At 40.1% G+C, this 19536-nt stretch overlaps 1 pseudogene; it reads right to left on the bottom strand.

Annotated features, from left to right (window-relative positions):
• Window positions 1–17413: 17413 nt before the first annotated feature.
• On the bottom strand, window positions 17414–18601 carry LOC105511032 (annotated as a pseudogene).
• Between the last annotated feature and the right edge of the window lie 935 nt (window positions 18602–19536).

Raw genomic sequence — 19536 nt, 5'->3', positions numbered from 1 at the left:
TAATTGAGTGCCTTCTGTGTGCAAGACACAGGGGTGGAAATGGGTATATGAGAGTGAGCCTGAATCAAACCTTCCTGGAAAAAAGCTTACAATAGATAAAAAGGATAAGACATAAATGCAGGAAAATAAAATACAAGACTCTCTCTCTATATATATATAGTGTGGGTGTGTGTATTCTTATTAGAAGCAGTGACTTCTCTAATATTAATTGTTAGTAGGCTTTCATATTTTTTTCCGTTTCCTGTTAGATGGCAGCTAGAATATTCAAGTTGTTTTCAAATGTTTTAACTTCTGCCAAAATTGATTTGTTTAGGCTTCCTTTCTCCCTATTTTCAAACTCCAGCTACATTTTAAGAGGAAATTAATCTGTACATTGCAATTCTGCCCACAATTTAAAAAATAGATTGTTTGGAAAGACTTGTTCACTGTCTTGGTATTCTCTAATCTCTTTCCATTTCTAGTGAAAAGGAGGAATTATTGTAACTTGGCCCTCTTCGACCCAGAGGAAATCTGGAGAGAAATTTGAAAGCGGCAGACTTGCTTAACCTTTTCCTATCAGATTGCTGGCAGTGGAAAGTTCATTAAAAGTGTATGGGTTGAGTGATACACCATAGGTCTCAGACTGGGCCACAGGCTCTGGGAGATGCATCTTGACCTCACTTCAGCCTGACCCCACTGGATGAAAGCAAGCAACTCTCCAAGGTCAGTTGCTTTTGTCCCAAGGATGAGACCACTCAGACCCACAAAGGCTCTGTCAGAAGTAGCAGTTTCAGGAGCTTGTTAGTTTGACTGTGTGGCTTGCAGCACCTTCCAGAGGGTGCAGCAGGACAGGTATGAATCTGTGATGCTTTTCATCTCGGGTTCCACGTCTGGTAAAAGCTCTAGAAGCTGTATCTGAAACTCAGGCTGCACCATGGGAGCTAACTGCTGGACCTTAGAACATAGTAGTAGATTTGGGCTCCTTCAGAGGAAACACAGATATTTTGCTCAGTGGCCTGGTTTGACCACACTTTCTGTAGTTGTCCTGCTATAGGAGAGACCAGAATGGCTCTGTGTGCCAAGCATCTTGGGGAGAGTGCCATTTTAGAAGCCAGTAAAGTTTTTCAGTCCTCAGGTCTATTTTCAGTGAGAATATCTATGGCAGATACTGTTAGTGCTCCATCCAGATCCCTTCTACTGGACCAGGGCACACGTCCCCACATGTACAAGTTGATGCCTAATGACTCACAGTTCCTTCTTTCTCCAGAGAATTGACCCCCATTGAAGAAAGTCACCTTGCGTTTTTTTTTTTTTTTTGGCAGAAGCCAAAATTGGGGCATCCAGCAATTCAGACAATGACAGACTGAAAATGGGATACAAAGTGTTGGTCCTTTGCCCAAAGGTAGAAACCAATTTTGTGATATTATGCACACTCCAAGGTTCACCATGAAATTAGGCTGAAGGTAAAGTCCAGCTGAGACCACCCCCTCCTTGCGTAACACCACTCTTACTCCATCCTGCTTTTCCCACTCCCCTTTCCCTGAAAGCCCACCTGCAATAGATCATGCCTCAGGCTCTGCTTCTAGAAACCTTACCTGAGGCAGCACCTCTTTTTACTTGGTAGGACAAATAGTCCTCTTTACTTTACATAATGTGTTTGTTGTCTATCAGTAGTTGCCACTTCCTCTCTCTTTTAAGAGAATACACTTTATTCATGTATCAGGTGGCTATGGGCTTCAGTCTGTTCTGGTCCCCAGGGGTGAATCTCGTGAAATTCCAGCCAATTGTGATAGTTTTATTCTCATTTCTAGTCAGTGATTTAAGAATAGAATGCTACCCAATTCTTGTCAGTAGTACTGTAGGGAAGTCAGCTGGAGAGCATCTGGACATGTTTCCTTTGATCTTAAAAGGAGAGCAGAGAAAAAGATATGCTTATATTCCTATCTCTGGATATTGTCAAGTGGGAATGTGTTAGCAGAGCTTCAGCAGCCATTTTGTGACTATGAGGGAAATCCAAGATAATCTCAGACTTTGAGGGTTATGATGTGATTGAGCCTTGAATTAACTGATCCTGCAGCTGCTCTACTTTTAGTTATGTAAAATAATGAATGTTGTATTTGTTTAAACAAATTAGTTGAGTCTGTTGCTATTTGTCAATGACAGTATACTAGATATCTACAAAGCTAGCCTCAAGAAAAGTTACTTTCTAAAGGCCAAGACATATTGAGAATATAGAAGAGAAAAGTAATTTATATTCTGCATTCTATTTTCCTATCATAAAGAGAAGAATGTGCTGGTAAGAATTTGTATGACATTTTGTTTTGACTTATACAGCTGGCTTATTGAACGGGCTTAACTTGGTGGAAGCAAAACAGGAAATAGGCTTATTTTCTATCCATTACTGACCTCAGAATTCTCTGTTGCATTTGCCTTGCCTCTCCTTCTCCTAATGACAGTTTTTCGTTCACTTTTAGCTGTAAGAACAATCTCATTTTTGTATTATAAAATGTAGTCTCAGCTAAACCAATACATTCAATCTTGCATTCAGTTAAAAATGTTACTTTTCTATAGCTCAGGCCTCAAGACTCATGGCTCAGGGTCTGGAAAAGGGGAAGGAATGATGGTTGATCCTTTTAATATCCCATTCCTGTATCCCATTTCCTGAGTCTGTTTTTGTCTTTTTTATGGGTGCTCAGTGTAGTTCTTACCCGTCGGCCACCATTTTCACTGTGAGGACTGGTGCCCAAATGCTGACTCTTTTGTGGGACACATTTATGGGTTCGTTGGGTACCTTCACTGGGGAACTCCTGTGCTTTGCATACCTGAGGCTAGGGATTCACCCTTTGCTTGAGCTTCTGGAACCCCTCCTTATCTCTACTGTGAGGCACATGGATGCCTAAAATTTTCGGTCTCCTTTGAATTAGGCACGGCAATGTGACTGTTTCTGAAATATGAATAATAAACATACATTTCACTTCTGGATGGAAGTATTTAATTGCCAGTGCTTGACTCCCCAGCCCATCTTTTTCCTTAATGGCAAACTGTGAAGACTTGCTTTTGAGATATTGGAGTTGTAAGAAAACAGTCCCTGAGTGACAGGCGCAGAGCCTTCAACAAATCTACCTTAGACATGCTATGTAAGTAAAACCCCGAATCTTTATTTTAAACCACTGAGATTTTCAGGCTGTCTGTTACTGCAGATTTACCTTGCCCATCTTGACTGATACGGTTCTTTGCTTTGGGATTTACACTGAAATTCTGAGACATGAGAAAAAGTCTCATTCAACAGGCTGTCACTCCTATAACTGAAGGGTTTTTTTGGGAATATTTTTATATGCTTCCTGAGAGTACCTATGTCTTAATCTCATAATGCTAAAATATCTTTAATAAATTAATTACTTTTAGCTGTTCTACAAAGAAATCCCATGAGAAAACCTAGGAGAATTTCATGGGGGAAGACCGTTGTCATAAAAATCTGGTCTCATGTTGTCTACCTGTTAAGCTTTGACTGCCCCTCTCTCCAGCTTATAACCTCCACACCAAGAAAATCTCAGCATCTACTTGCTCATTTCTTCCTCTAGAAATTTATCCTAACATTTATCTTCGCTTCTTGGAGTTTTCTGTTTCTTTATGGTCTCACCTCTTCCATGAATTTAAGTCATCTAACCAAATTGTGATATTTATTCAGCATTGTCTTAGACTGAATTCCTCTAGACAGACTCCAAAACAAGAATTCCAGAGCAGGTATTTATTTGATAGGTGATTTTGGGAAATGCCAGCAAAAATGTAGAGAAGCAATAATGAGCTGGGAAGAGGGCCAGTACAGGGTTCATTAATGAGCAGGTATTGCTCAAGACAACTAGGGCTCAAATCTGGTGGGGACCTCTCAGAGACTGTGTAGAACATGTACCTCAGGGTTGTTCTGCCAAAGAGACAAGGGAGCTCTGGATCTTAATCCACCAGTTCATGACTACAATTGACTGAGGGATGTTCCCAGGGGCATTTATTCCATAGTTCTTATTTTTTTTCTGCCAGGGCAAGCACAATCTAGTCACGAGACAAAGCCCCCGAGGCAGGTCCATAGGCACTTACAGTAGAAAGTCTGGATCTGAAGGAGAATGGTGAGTTCAGAGAACCTAGCAGCATCTACTACCAGCCATGTCCTGAGTTCAGAGTGCTGGTTCTTTGCCTCAAGTAACTTAAGATTGAGGCAGGCAGGCACCTGTTCACCATAGCATAAGGCAGGATGTTATATGTTAACAGAATGACTAAAAATAAACAACATAATAAGCATGAAGGAAGGAGAAATTAATTTTACTTTGAGAAAGCAGAGAAGATGGATTTTGATTTGGCTTTAAAGGGTGGAAAGGATTCAGGAAGAGGAGTTTCTTTCAAGTCAAGGGACTAATGCTAGCACAGGTTTGGGTGCTCAGTGTCCGTTTATGTTTTGGGAAAATCGTAAGCAGTGGGTTTGACTGGACAAAAAGTGGTTAAGACGGAGTAGGAAATTGAGGTAGAAGAACATAGGGCCAGATGATGAAGGGCCAAGAGTTCAATTTGTATTATTTTTTGTAATAGAAAGTACAACATTTGTAAAACTTGCAGGTAGATTTAAACTCTTGCCTCTGAATGCTTCAGACAATGCCAGTTCCTTCTATTTGTCTCCTCCACTTCCTCCTCTTAGAGCTCTGGGTTTGCCTTTTCTGGTCCCTCTATCTGAATATTTCTTTCTAAATTCATTTAACTGATTCCCCCTTGGCTCATTCCAGGTCCAAGGTTCTGGGTGTTGATCTTTTGCTGGCTTTGTCTCCTAGAGTTGGAGGCAGCGGTGGCCATCTTGGATCTGGCAGGTCAAGGGTCCCATTGTCTTTCAGCCTGCACTTGTGTTTCATCTTCTTCCTGCTCCTGAATGTTCTGTCCTGACATTCTCATTTTCTTTTCCTGTCATGCCATAGCATGAGATAGTCCTTTTATGCCATAGCATGCCATAGCTTATATCAAACTCTTGTTTAATAATGAGAGTGTATAAGTGATTTTAAAGAATGCTTTTGATTCTGTCGTAGCTACAGACTTAGGACAAAATCTGCGTATACCTTCTGGAATATGTTCTTGGTCACAGATTATGTTATTCTCTCATTTTTGAAACGAAGTTTCCTTATCCCCCTTGCAGTGCATACCATGGGGATGTGGCTCACTTCTTTGGTGCCCTGCTGCTCAAACCTCTAGAGGAAGCATGCAGATGGACGGGTTGTGGGGCATGTGGGCTCTGACCCCAGGGCAGCATCTAGGGGTGATATTTACAGCTCCTGAAGCCCCAGTGGGCATGTGTTACAGGGTGCTCTTTTAGTTTTGCTGTCTTTAGGGGGCTTGTGTTAACCAGCTCAATTAGACCCTCTGTCTTATCAAAAGAAAAGAGGGCTTTCTGTATCCCGGTGTTCTTGCCTTAGTGTACCGGGAAAATCAGATCACATGTGAGTGTGGAGAATGAGTGCAAGGTTTTATTGAGTGGAAGTGGTTTTCAGCAGATGGATTGGGAGCCAGAAAGGAGGATGGAGCTGGAAGGTGATTTTCCCCTGGAGCTGAGCAGCTCAGTGACTGGACTCTCCTCTGACTTTCCCCCGCCAAATTCCCCTCTGTATCCATGTCATTCTGCTGGTTGACGGCCTGCTGGCATCTGCTGGTGTCGGTCAGTTTGTTCTTCTCCTCCTGTGTTCCTCTTGATGTCCAGCTGCCTGTGTGCCCTTCTGCCAGTGTGTTCCTCTCGACGTCCAGCTGCTTATGGTCTGTGTCTACTAGGGTCTTGGGGATTTTTAATAGGCATAGGATGGGGATGTGGTGGGCCAGGGTGGTCTTGGAAAATGCAACATTTGGGCATGAAGGCAAGAGTGCCTTTCCTTACCTAGGTCCGTGGGCACAGGCCTGAGGGTGGAACCCTCACCAGGGACTGTGCCCTGCTGTCAGCACTTCGCTGCTCATCTCCTGTATCAGTTTGATGGATTATTGTTTTATGTTTTATATGTAGTATTTGCAAACAAGATTGATAAATGTATTTACAATAAAATAACTGAAAAAATAAGTAAATAATATGGATTAATTATGCTGGGTGAAGCTGGTACAAAAATAAATTTTTGTTTTTAGCATGCTTTGGTGTTAATGGCTGACATTAAGAGAGCTTTTCTAATTTCCTAAGCACTGTTCTGTGCCATTTAGATAAATTAACCTTTTAAATAATTATGACAATTATAAGAGATAGCCCTGCTCTTGCCCTCATTTTACAAATAAAGAAACGGAGACAAAGAGAGGTGAAGCAACCTGTCTAAGGTCACACATTTTGGAAGAAGCAAAGTTGAGATTTCAACCATGACACTGACTCACAGCTCCAGCTGCTTAACACTAGGCTGTAGTGTTGCTCTTTGTGCTGTGCTGCAGTGGTTCTCAACGTGTGGTCCTGGGACCAGCAGCATCTGCATCACCTGGGGATCTTTTAGGACGGCAAGTTCTCTGGCTACAGCCCAACTTACTAAATCAGAAATTCTGGGGATAGGGGCCAGCAAGCTGTGTTGAAACAAGCCCTCCAGGGAATCAAATGCATGCCATCGTTTGACAATACCTGTTACACTGCCATCTATGTTGCAAGTGTTTTTGGATTTACCTTTTAAGTTATGCATCCTTTTGGGAAAGTAGTAGAAACTTACACTATCCCAGCAGCTACATGGGGAGTGGGTTCTATTACCCTTTTTTGAGGTGAGAAGATGCTACAAATAGTCTCCCTAGAACTTTATTTTGTCATGTATAGATTGATAGAACACTCTCTTCCCACCTTCCTGGAAGCCTTGTGGAGGATAGAGGGAATGCCATATGTGATTGGCTTTCTAAATAACAGATGGCATGGATAAAATTTAAAGTCCATGGGTAAGTCATAAAGCTGGACATCCTTAACTGAGGATTAATTATAATTATACTACTGATAACTGAATAGGGCAAAAGTAAGTTCTGTTCCCTCCCTTTTAAGTTGTTAACTTTTGCTGGCATGTTATTTACTGTAGACAGATAAGGGTAGAATAAAGCAATTTTTCACATTCCTTTCACAAAACCTCCAAAGCCATATAGTGAATATAGAGTTACCCCTGGCCTCAAACTGATGAGAAGCAATTTTGCTGTCTTGTTTGATTTTTTTGTCTTTAAAGGCAGGCCTTTTCTGACACCCTAATTTTTACTGATCACCCCCTGGAGTTCTTTATTTCTCTTTGACACATAGAAAAGTTATTTGTTCTCTTCTGCTTTTATCACCTGTCTCTTCAAGTTTTCTTTCCTCCTATCTTTTTGGCATTTTGAAGAACCACTGTATAAAATATTAAGCTTAGGTTTTTCTCTATGCACTCAATTTCAGTTCCTGCAGCAAATACCATATGTGCCAACCTGTTTGATGTTCAACTGCTGCCCATTACCAGATACAGCCTGAGGTAGGGATTACAGTAGTGCTTCTCAAACTTTAATGTTATAAAAGATACCTGGGTAATCTTGTTGATGTTGCAGGAAGTCAGGGACCCCGAATGAAAGGACTGGCTGGAGCCATGGCAGAAGAACATAAATTGTGAAGATTTCGTGGACACTTATCACTTCCCCAGTCAATACCCTTGTGATTTCCTATGCCTGTCTTTACTTTAATCTCTTAATCCCATCATCTTCGTAAGCTGAGGAGGATGAATGTTGCCTCAGGACGCTGTGATGTTTACGTTAACGGCACAAATTGTTCGTTGAGCATGTGTGTTTGAACAATATGAAATCTGGGCACCTTGAGAAAAGAACAGGATAACAGCAATGTTCAGGGAACAAGGAGATAACCTTAAACTCTGACTTCCAGTGAGCTGGGTGGAACAGAGCCGTATTTCTCTTCTTTCAAAAGCAAATAGGAGAAATATCGCTAAATTCTTTTTCTCAGCAAGGAACATCCTTGAGAAAGAGAATGCATCCCTGAGAGGAGGCCTCTAAAATGGCTGCTTTAGGGGTGGCTGTCTTTTACAGTTGTAGACAAAGGGATGAAATAAGCCCCCGGTCTCCTGTAGCACTCCCAGGCTTATTAGGACGAGGAAATTCCCACCTAATAAATTTTGGTCAGACTGGTTGTCTGCTGTCAAACCCTGTCTCCTGATAAGATGTTATCAATGACAATGAGTGCCCGAAACTTCATTAGCAATTTTAATTTCACCCCATCCTGTGATCTCACCCTGCCTCCATTTGCTTTGTGATATTTTATTACCTTGTGAGGCATGTGATGTCTGTGACCCACACCCAATTGGTACACTCCCTCCCCTTTTGAAAATTGCTAATAAAAACTGGAAACCCCTACTCATTCTCCAAGACCTGGCTAAAATGCCACCTCTTCCATGACTTTCCCCTTCACCTAACTCAAGAAGTCATTGCTCCCTCATTTGTATTCCTAGAGAATTTTATACACCTTCCGTAAGATTTCCATGATGTAATATAGTTATTTGTGTATGTGGGTTATTTGAGGCTTGGGACCACATCTTGATTTATTTTTCTGTTTATGCTCTAGCATAATGCCTCTTTTATCCAAAACCCTTGAATTTTAGAAACTGATCATGTGTACTTCCTAACACTGAAACAAATCTGCAATCCAATACATGTCTATATCTATGGAGAAATGTATGGATACTCGCACTAAGTGAGCAGTTGGCCTGGTCTCTTCCTAGCTTGTTGACAACTGGATGCCACCATACAACTGTATTGTATGCTCAGACCTGGTGGTGGCTGACAGGAGCATATTGAAGCATTAGCCCTCACTTCTTCAGAATCTATAGAACTGAGTCACTCAGGAAACAGAATGAAATTTCCCAGGTCAAGGAGAAGCTGCATTTTGTCAGATGAATGCCAACATCCAATTTCTTTCGCTTGCGTAGCTCCATATGTAGAAAATGCACATTAGTGATGCTTGTGCATCAGGGACAGAAACTGGAGAATTGGGGAGGCCTGAACTGCCAGCCAAGAAACTGGGACCTTACCCAAGGCTGACATTGTTCTTCTGAATAAGTTTCCTTTTGAATGAAATCCTGAATCTTCTCTTGTTTAGGAGGCAGGTGGTTGAGATGTTACTTTTGTTTTCACTTGGCCCTACAAGGAGACAGCTGACATAGGTAGTTCAAAGTGGAGATTTAATTCCAAGTCTTAGAAACCAGGCAAAGGTAGGAAAGTTGTGTGGTGCTTTTAAACAGAATATCCTTTATTGGTCCCAATTTCCATATAAATAACATCAATTTTAATATTATTTTCATTAGCCCTAAAGTAGTACCTTTTGTTCCTCAATCACTGTCCCTACAATGCTAGAATTTACTGAAAAGTTTATATTGGCCCTGCTCAGCTCCAAAATTAAGCATGTCCCATTCACTAAATCTTAATCCCGAATGCAAATCAAGTTCTCTTTCCACTACCCCTGTTCTTATTGCATACCAAACAGAGGCCAAAACTTTAAGAGTGACATCAAAGTAAGAAGATATAACTTTCTATACTTTGTCAGTTACTGATTTAACCCTGTACTGGTCCTGTAATATGCAGGTAGCATAACAGGCTATTTGCAAAAGTCCATAAAATTCTCTTAGAAGGAAATCTGATGTATCTAATGTATGAGATTTTGAATTAGCACACAATAATTAATATACATTGTAGTCTATTTCTCAGGTCATGGGAGTAATATTATTACTATGTTTTTGAGATAGAGTCTCGCTCTGTTGCCCAGGCTGGAGTGTAGTGGTGTGATCTCGGCTTACTGCAACCTTTGCCTCCTGGGTTCAAGTAATTCTCCTGCCTCAGCTTGCCGAGTAGCTGGGACTACAGGCATGAACCACCACGCCTGGCTATTTTTTTTTGAATTGTTAATAGAGATGGGGTTTTGCAATGTTGGCCAGGCTGGTCTTGAACTCCTGACCTCAGGTAATCCACCCGCCTTGGCCTCCCAAAGTGCTGGGATTACAGGCGCAAGTCACTGTGCCTGGCCGAGAGTATTATAAAATTAAATGTTCAAGTTCAAGCACTTGGGGTCACCTGGTAGTCTAAACCGATGCATGACTCCTTATGTCACCCATATCAGAATTCCCAACTTAACCCCAAGCAGGTGAAGCAAGAGTGTTTAAATCAGCAGGAGCCAATAGTGACTTAGCTTAACACCTGTCTTTAAAGATATTGCACATGTGAAACAAATGCATTCTCAGGCATTTAGGCTCATGATCTTCCATTTTATGTTTCCTTCAGCCTACACACTAAAGACCCCAAATCTTCATCCATGGTACAGATATCTTCCCTCAGTTCCAGAAACATGTTCATACACTTGTTGGTATTGACAGCTCAATGTTCTACAGGTATCTGAAAGCCAATCTGTCTCATGTTGTCTCAGTCTGTCTCATTATACTTCCTCTACTCGTTCTTTAACTTGCAGAGAGTTGGAGATCCTGTCAGATGCCCCCATCTCCCTAAGACTCCACAATTATTAACTGATCATAGAAGAATACAGGAAGTAGTCTTGTCATACTACATTTTCCCAAATTGTTTTCCAAAAATAGTTTTGCCAGTTTATATTCCTATCAGCAGTATATACAAATTTCTGTTTTTCTGAATTCTGCTGAACATTTGAAATATTAGGTTGACATTTTTTCCAATTTGACGAGTGTGGAGATGGTAACTTAGTTTGGTTTTAGTTTGAATCTCCCTGATTATTCTCAGTGAGACTGAGAATACCTTCGTATGTTTACTGTATATTTTTTTCCTTCTGTGAGTTGCCTATTAATACCTTTTTGCTCATTTTCCATTGGATTGCTTCTCTTTTTTTCAGTAAAAGTACTACATATATTCTGACTACTAGTCCTTTGGTGTTATATATGGAAAAGAACTTTTTCTAGATTGTGGCTTGTCATTTCTTTTCCTATGTTGATTTTCATGAGAGATGAATTAAAGAAATTAGTGCAGTAAATTTTTCAATCTTTTATTATCTGTATTTTGCTTTTGTATGTCTTATTTAAAGAGATCCTTCCCTACTTCAAGGTCATAGACATTCTCCTACACATTTTATTCTAATTTTTAAAAAAGTTTTGAGTTTCGTATTTGTCTTTAACTCAGCTGGAATTCATTTTGTATGAGATGAAAATCTAATCTGCTTAAAAAAATGCATACAACTAATTATCCCAGGAATTATCAAATAGCCTGTTTCTATAGGTCTGCAATGCCCTTTCTATCAAATATTAAGTGTCTATGTATGTTTGGGTCCATTTTTGGGTTCTCTGTTTTGAGCAATAGTCAGTTTATCCATCTTTATATCAAATACTTTCTAGATTTCTGTAGCTTTAAAATAAACCTTTATATTTGGTAAGGCAAGTTTCTCTAAGTATTTCTTGATTTTTTTTTTGCCCTTTCTATGAAATTAGGATCAGTGTATCAAGTATGACAAAAATTTATAGATTAATTTGAGTTTTAAAAAAGCAACTTTTCCTATTAATTAATATTGTATCTTGTTTAAAAAATCCCACTTCCTAACTCTTATAACCTCATAAAAATACAATTGATTTTGTATATTGATTCTGTTTTTGGCAACCTTGCTAAACTTTCTAATTTATTATGATAAATTACATGCATATTCTTTTAGATTCTCTACTTCAGTAGTTGTACTGATTTTTAAAAGTCCACAAATCTTTTGATACTTCTCCATTCAAGAGATTGAGTCTAATCTCTCTCCCTTGAGTGTGGGTTAGACTTAGGAACACAATTTTAACAAACAGAAAAAGGTGGAAGTGATGGTGTGTCACTTCAAAGATGAGGCTGTAAAAGACACCGCAGCTTCTGTCTGGCCCTTTGTCTCTCTGTCTCTTTCTCTAATGGCTCACTTAGTGGGGAGCCAGCTGCCATGTCATGAGGACACTCAGGCAGCCTTGTGGAAAGCCTCACGTGGCGAGGAACTGAGGCCACCTGCCAACAGTGGGAGGAAGTGAGACGTTCTGCCAACAGCCGTGGGAGTGATCTGTCCCAGTCAACCTTTCAGGAGACCGCAGCCTCAGCAGACATTTCAGCTACAATCTCCTGAGAGACCTGGAACCTTTAAGCTGCTTCTAGATTCCTGACCCTCAGAAACTGTTTGAAGTAATAAAGATCTTTTTTTGGGCAGGATAAAATTCAACATATATTTTATTATAACTATATAAATATTATTCACAGCCAAGTCACATAGTGTACTAAGAAGAAACTTATTTTCCTATGTAACCTTTCACTTTTCCTAGAACTAATAATTATTTCCTCTTTTCTGTTTTATTTGCTTGTTTTCTTTGTAGCTCTTAGCAATTCTTTCATCTTTAATGTTTCAATTACTCTCCATCCTCAGGCGAAGACTTAGATTTGCAAACACAGTAACAACTTTTAACTTTCTTTCAACTTTATAGGAAGTTTGCTTTACACTCAGTGAGATGTAATTCTTGAAAAAAATTATTGACCAAAGAAAGCCTGTTTTTTCCTCATTTGTTTGTTTTTCTCTCTCTTATAATAGCTTTATTGGAATATTATTGACATAAAATTTTATCTACTTAAGCTGTACAATTTGATGTATTGATATACATATACATTGTGAAATGATCACCGCCTTCCAGCCAATGAATTTGTCACCTCTACAGTTGCCATTTTTGTTTTGTGTATGTGTGTGTTAAGGTTTACTTTAAAATCTATCAATTTAGCAAGTTTCAAGTATGCAGTACAGTATTACTACCTATTGTCACCATGATGTACATTAAATATCCAAAACTTATTCATCTTGCCTAACTGAAACTTTGTACACTTTGGGCAACATAACCCCATTTTGCCCTCCCCCAAGTCTCTGGCAACCACCACCCTACTTTCAGCTTCTATGAGTTTATTTTAGATTCCAAATGTAAATGAGGTCATATAGTATTTCTCTTTCTATATCTCACTTATTTCACTTGGCATAATGTCCTTCAGTTCCATCTATGTTGTTGCAAATGGCAGGATTTCCTTCTTTTTTCAGGTAGAATCACATTTCATTGTGTATATAAACCACATTTTCCTTATCCACTCATTTGCCAAAGAACATTTAGGTTGTTTCTATGTTATGATTATTGTGACTAATGCTGCAATGAACGTTGGAGTGCAGATAGCTCTTTGACATACTGATTTTATTTCCTTTAGATATGTATCCAGAAGTGGGACTGATGGAACACATGGCAATTCTACTTTTAATTTTTTGAGGGATTTCCATACTGTTTTTCGTAATAGCTGTACTAGTTTACATTCTCATCAACAGTGTACAAGAGTTCCTTTTTCTCCACATCCTTACTAACACTTGTTATCTTGTTTTTTTTGAAAACAGATAAGCTAAGAGGTGTTATACAATACCTCATTGTAGTTTTGATTTGCATTTCCATGATGATTAGAGATGTTCAGCACCTTTTCATGTACCTGTTGGCTATTTGAATTTCTTTTTTTTGAGAAATATCTATTTAGGTCCTTTGCCTATTGTTTACTCAGGTTATTTGTATGTTTGCTATTGAGTTGTAGGCGTTCCTTATATATTTTGGACATCAACCCCTTATCAGATACATGGTTTGTAAATATTTCCTCTAATTCTGTAGGTTACCTTTTCATTCTGTTGGTTGTTTACTTTGCTGTGCAGAAGTTTTTTGGTTTGATGTTGTCCTTCTTGTTTAGTTTGGTTTTTGTTGCCTGTGCTTTAGGTGTCACATTTAAAAAAATTATTACCAGGACTAATGTCAAAGTTTCCCCCCACCTTTTTTTTTTTTTTTTGAGACAGAGTTTTGCTCTTGTTGCCCAGGCTGGAGTGCAATGGCACGATCTCGGCTCACTGCAACCTCCACCTCCTGAGTTCAAGTGATTCTCCTGCCTCAGCCTCCCAGATAGCTGGGATTACAGGTGCCCACCACCATACCTGGCTATTTTTTTTGTACTTTTAGTAGAAACAGGGTTTCACCATGTTGGCCAGGCTGGTCGCAAACTCCTGACCTCAGGTGATCCTCCTGCCTCAGCCTCCCAAAGTGCTGGGATTACAGGCATGAGCCACTATGCTCGGCCTTTCCCCATTTTTTAAAAAAGAGTTTTATGGTTTCAAGCTTTACACTTAAAGTCTTTAATCCATTGATTTGATCTTTGCGTATAGTGTAAGATAAGGGTGCATTGTCATTCTTTTGCATGTGGATATCCAGTTTTCCCAACATTTTGGAAGAGACTATTATTTTCCCCATTGTGTGTTCTTGGAACTCTTATTGAAGATCATTTGACCATAAATGTGTGGGTTTATTTCTGGGTTCTCTCTTTGGATTCATTAGTCGATATGTCTGCTTTATGCCAGTCCCATACTGTTTCAGTTACTATAGCTTTGTAATATAATTGACATCAGGAAGTGTGATGTCTCCAGCTTTTTTCTTTCCCCTCAAGATTGCTTTGTGTGTTAGTCTGTTTTTGTTGCCATTAAGGAATGCCTTTGACTGGGTAATTTATTTTTTATTTTTTGATTTTATTTATTTATTTATTTTTTAAGATGGAGTCTTGCTCTGTTGTCCCAGCTGGAGTGCAGTGGTGCCATCTAAGCTCACTGCAGGCTCCACCCAGGTTCACACCATTCTCCTGCCTCAGCCTCCCATGTAGCTGGGACTACAGGCACCTGCCACCACACCCAGCTAATTTTCAGTGGAAATGGGGTTTCACCATGTTAGCCAGGATGGTCTTGATCTCCTGACCTTGTGATCTGCCCGTCTTGGCCTCCCAAAGTGCTGGGATTACAGGAGTGAGCCACTGCGCCTGGCTGAGACTGGGTAATTTATAAAGAAAGAATTTTAATTGGCTCACAGTTCTGCAGGCTGTAGTGGAAGCATAGCAGCATCTACTCCTGGTGGAGGCCTCAGGAATCCTGTAATCATGGTAGAAGGCAAAGTAGGAGCCAGGATATCACATGGCGAGAGTGGGAGTAAGAGAGAAGGGAGCAGGGGGACTGCAGATGTCATACTCTTTTATTATTTTATATTTTTTCTGCAATAATGTTGATTTATTATTACTTTATGGACCACATCTGTGAAAACACACAATCTATGTTCTATGGTCTCCAGAAAAGGGCAAGCATCATTAGGATCATATAAAACTTGTACAGTCAAAATACAGACAATTTCATGATCAACTGTACCATTGGAGACACATAGGACATATGAGTTGGTGAGGTCACTAGAGCCAGGTGAGATAATCTACGTAAGTTTCTCCATGTAATTAAATTTTGAGGGAGATTTGCTGGGATTGAAGATAAACAGAAACTGAGGAAGAAGTTTGGGCAATTACCTGGTCCAGCCCCCAACAAATGCAAATAAAGACCTGGCTGTCAAGGAAAATCCATACATCAGTTCTCTCTTAGATATCGAAATCAGAATCTCCAAATGCACTGATTTAATGAAACAGATTTTATCAACCTAATGATCAATATGTTCTCATGTATTCATAAAATTGCCTTTAAGTCCTTTTTAACTTTTGTGGTACTCTGAAGATGCAAGAAGCTAATTAGTATCATTTTCATAAAATGTAATACACAAGATAGGAGGCTTATGTCGTGACAGTCAGTATTGTGTCACCTAATGGCCAAAAATAACCCAAATCATTGAACCTTTCACCACATATCCTATTTTGATCCTGATAATCATTTTAAAAAATTGAAATCAACTTTATTTAGGAATTTCCAACATTGACAACTCTTATAAAAAGCATCCAAGCACAGGACACAGAACTGTAGCAAATAGCATTCTTATGGGTAGCTAACAGACATTAGAACTTCCAGACTTCTTTGAGACACCTGAGCTCACTGTGAACTCTGCTTCCAAGTACTTCAAAGCACACCACAAGCTCGATTTATATTCTCAACCCATCAGCTTCAGTTCACATTACCACACTTATATATCAGTAACAGAAGAGAACACACACCATACAGCATTCACAGCAGTTGACAAAAGGGTAGGAAAATAAAGGTATCGTTTCACTTAACACATGCAACTAACATGGGTTGCCTAAGAACAAAGCTCATTGAAAGTCTTCCAACACATGTGGATGTCCTTTGAATGCAAAAGACTTTCTTTCTTTCTTTTTTTTTCTTTGAGACAGAGTCTGGCTCTGTCGCCCAGGGCTGGAGTGCAGTGGCCGGATCTCAGCTCACTGCAAGCTCTGCCTCCCGGGTTCACGCCATTCTCCTGCCTCAACCTCCCGAGTAGCTGGGACTACAGGCGCCCGCCACCTCGCCCAGCTAGTTTTTTGTATTTTTTAGTAGAGACGGGGTTTCACCGTGTTAGCCAGGATGGTCTCGATCTCCTGACCTCGTGATCCACCCGTCTCGGCCTCCCAAAGTGCTGGGATTACAGGCTTGAGCCACTGCGCCCTGCCTGCAAAAGACTTTCATACATTGTTTATTATTGCTGTCTGTATACTCTGTCACCAAAATTACAGGATTGAGAGACACATCTCACCAAGTTAAAAAAAATATTCATGATGCCTCATCAACTCTCTATCTGCACTCTCTCCTTCTCTCACTCGTTCTAGCCTTCCATGCCTTGGCACCACCAATCCCACACAGTTTCAAAAGTTCAGACAGCCTTCTAGTTCCATATCACAGCCTTGTGTTCATGATGTTGATATGACTCCATGAAATAAAGAGTAGTGAATCAAAATGAGAACACCCACTGTCAAAGACACAGCCTGTGAAGTGTGATGATGAATTCTTGAATGAGACAGCATGTAGATGGAAGTATTTCTATGGCAGGATATTTACAGTGCTACTTTCAATGAAATGCTTCTGTAAACATTTGAAATGAGATGCACTGCAGAGACTAAATGAACGCTTCATATTGTACTTTTATATATGAGGTGGAGGGGGACAAGTGTTAAAAAAATAAGAATCAAACACTGTGACACCATGATCTCCCAAAAGGAGATTTTATTAGGGAAAAAAATCGTATGGTGGGATTCAAATTAAGACAAGGAGAAAAGAATGTAGTTCTAATCAATGATTTCCATTTTGAGCACTCAAAGAGTTCACTTGATAAGTCCAGGGATAAAATATTACAGATATCAATTGTAATGTATTGATTTTCCAACAGACAAACTGCCAGTCACTTTCAACCACTCAATGTTTCAACTCTTTATTTATTCAACTCTTTATGTAAGTCAACTCTTAATATATTCCAACTCTTTATGTAACAAAACTTATACAATTCCTTTATCTCTTCATCTTTTTCTAAAGAAAATGGTCAAAAATACTGCTGAATATACGCCACACTGAACAAACCAGTTTTGAAAATTTTTGTATCTTACCATATACTTCCCACGAGTTTAGGAAAATTTGAATTCCCACTATTCCATACTATAACCAACTATAACCCAATGTCTACATTTCCCAGCCAGAAGATTTAGAATCCATGCTTGAGCCAAAGCCTCCATTAAAACCATTGCCTGATCCTGCATTTGATGCTGATTCCCAACCAATTGCTGCACCAGAGTTTGAACCACTGTAAGAGTTATTTCTAGACCCAAAGACCTGATTTGGCTCCCTCTGCATGTTGCCTTTACTTTGGTTATTACTTGGTGGGCCTGACTGGTTCTGCTGGCTGGCTAACGTGCTCATCATACCCCAGCTGCTCTGCAGCCATCATGACTGGATTAATGCTGAGCACAATCTACCACCTATATTAGTATCTTGGTTGGTTTCCAAGCCAGATGCGCCCCTCTACTATTACCAAATCCACTCATATTCCCAAATCTTCCACTTCTTTCTATCTATTGCTATTGTGTAATTAGGCTTGGCATTGGATACGTGTATGCTGAGTCCTTTAATGATCAAGTCCTCTCCACAAGGAGATTGGGCGATCTGATCATCTGCAAATGTAACAAAGGCAAAGGCCCTGAATGGCTTGGGGATGAAGATATCCACCACTTCTTTGTACTGACAGAAAAACTGCCATAGCTCATCTGCAGTCATGTCCTCTGTACAGCACCCCACAAACACTTTTCTGCTTCTCAAAGGCTCATCTGCGGTTTGCTTAGAGTTGGGAAATTTAGTCATACCATCATCCATCTATCATATGTCACTGTGGTATTACTTTCACGTGTGTTTCATACTCTGTAAAAAGAATAAAGCCAAACCCCTTTGACCAGTTTTAATATCTATCTTTACTAGGACTTCTCCAAAGGTACTAAAATATTCTTTCAGATCCTGTTGCCATAGGAGGAAAAACAAACTCAGAGCACAAACTCACTAATTACCAGAGCTATTAAAGAAGACATTTTCTGGACTGCTCTTCACTTTCACTGCTGTCTCACCCATTTTTCTTTTGTTATCTTTGGGACAGTTGACAACATATACCAGATTTCCACTGTCAGCATCAGGGGCATGCACAGTTCCTTCTACCAGCAGGATACCTTTCATACATTGAGACACTGGATTCTTGTGGTGAAGCCCATGTGCCCCTGGAAACTGGGCTATAACTGTGGACAGCAGCACTACCCCATTGTATTCTGATGATATTTCAATGAGCTCCTTATTCTCATCTTCACTTACCCAAGTGTATTCAGACATCTTTTACTTCTCCACTTAGGCCACTGCTAGAAAGTCCAACAGGGACACTGAAGCAGTGACGGATCCAAGCACAGCTTAGTTTCTTCTCCTTGATAATTTTTATTGTTCTTCCTGGGACTCATTCAAGACTTTCTAGAATTCATATTAACTCATGGCCAAACATAAAAATAAGTTGTAACAAGGGATACATAATGTAGAACATTTGGAAGAGCTGTCTCTTGGTTCTTGCCAGCCACGTTCCTTTGGATGTTTAGCTTGTCAGCAGCGATCATCATGGCCAATTACTTGATCTGTATCATCATCCCACATAAGCAATTGTTATGTCTTCAGTGATGACCTGAGAGGAAAATACACTCCAATGGCAAGGTAAATGCCGTTTCTGCAGGAGGGACAAGAAAGAAAGATTCAGGATGCTGCAATTCAGGAGGCTGAGTTCTGACCCTTAGCCCCTAAACCCACTGTCCTCATATAAGAAGCCATGCTGAAATTTACACAGCAGCACATCACAGACCTGTGCAGGCACCGAGCTGGCAGGGCATTGCTCATTGATGGTAGATGCAGTGTTTACAGAAGTGTGTAATGTGAAGTGCTAGTGCACAAGAAGGGCTTGTGGTTAAATGTGTTTGAAAAACACTGCATACTATATCCATTGGCCACACTTTGAAACAACCAGATCTTGCACAAACTCAGAGCACAAACTCACTAATTTAAACAGCTCCAGTCTCCAGCTCCCAGCACGAGCGACACAGAAGACTGGTGATTTCTGCATTTTCAACTGAGGTATCGGGTTCATCTCACTAGGGAGTGCTGGACAATCGGTGCTGGTCAGCTGCTGTAGCCTGACCAGCGAGAGCTGAAGCAGGGCAAGGCATCACCTCACCTGGGAAGCACAAGGGGGAAGGAAATCCCTTTTCCTAGCCAGGGGAACTGAGACA

The sequence above is a fragment of the Colobus angolensis genome, unplaced genomic scaffold (assembly GCF_000951035.1).
Source record: "Colobus angolensis palliatus isolate OR3802 unplaced genomic scaffold, Cang.pa_1.0 Scaffold197, whole genome shotgun sequence".
NCBI classification, from domain to species: domain Eukaryota; kingdom Metazoa; phylum Chordata; class Mammalia; order Primates; family Cercopithecidae; genus Colobus; species Colobus angolensis.
The sequence above is the reverse complement of the archived record's forward strand: the minus strand, read 5'-3'. Positions and strand labels throughout refer to the sequence as shown.